A 625-nucleotide genomic window follows, 5' to 3' on the forward strand; every position below is an offset into this window, starting at 1 on the left:
AGGCCCCCGCTGCGGGCGCCCCCCTCTCAGCCCCCTGGCCGCACGCTGTCTGCCGATGGCAGGGACCAGCGTGGCTGCAGGAGAAGGTAAAGCCATGAGCAGAGCAGCACCCAGACAGCTCTGGAGGGCAAACCAGCCTGGGGTATAGGGTCTGGCTGCTGCGGGGTCCCCAGTACCACTGCAGAGGGAGGTGGGGAGGGGGGGAGCAAGCCACTTCCTCCTGGACTTGCCATCCCGCAGTGGGTGGGGGCGAGGAGTCTCTTGCCTGGCCAGCATGTCTGCCAGAAAATCGATTTCTTCCTCCAAGCTGGGAATGGATGTCCGCCCTGTGCCAGGAGAGAGCGGGCGTGGGACGGGCACCCCAGAATGCGTCTGCATGCTGAGCCCCAGGGCCGGAGCCAGCATCCCCCCAGGATCCCACACGAGCAAATGCAGGCGGTTTGGAGTCCAGCCCCACTCGGATGCAGCCCTCTGGCACAGTGGTGGCCCCAAACCTGAGACCCGGGATCTGCATGAGACCTTGCCGCTTTTGGAATGCTTTTCACCTCAGAAACGTCGGAGGCTGCAGGAGCAACAGCAGCCGCAGCCTCCCCTGTGGCAGAGCCAGTGGGTCCTGCAGAGCCCC

Source organism: Phaethon lepturus, unplaced genomic scaffold (genome assembly GCF_000687285.1).
Source record: "Phaethon lepturus isolate BGI_N335 unplaced genomic scaffold, ASM68728v1 scaffold22246, whole genome shotgun sequence".
Classification (NCBI taxonomy): Eukaryota; Metazoa; Chordata; class Aves; order Phaethontiformes; family Phaethontidae; genus Phaethon; species Phaethon lepturus.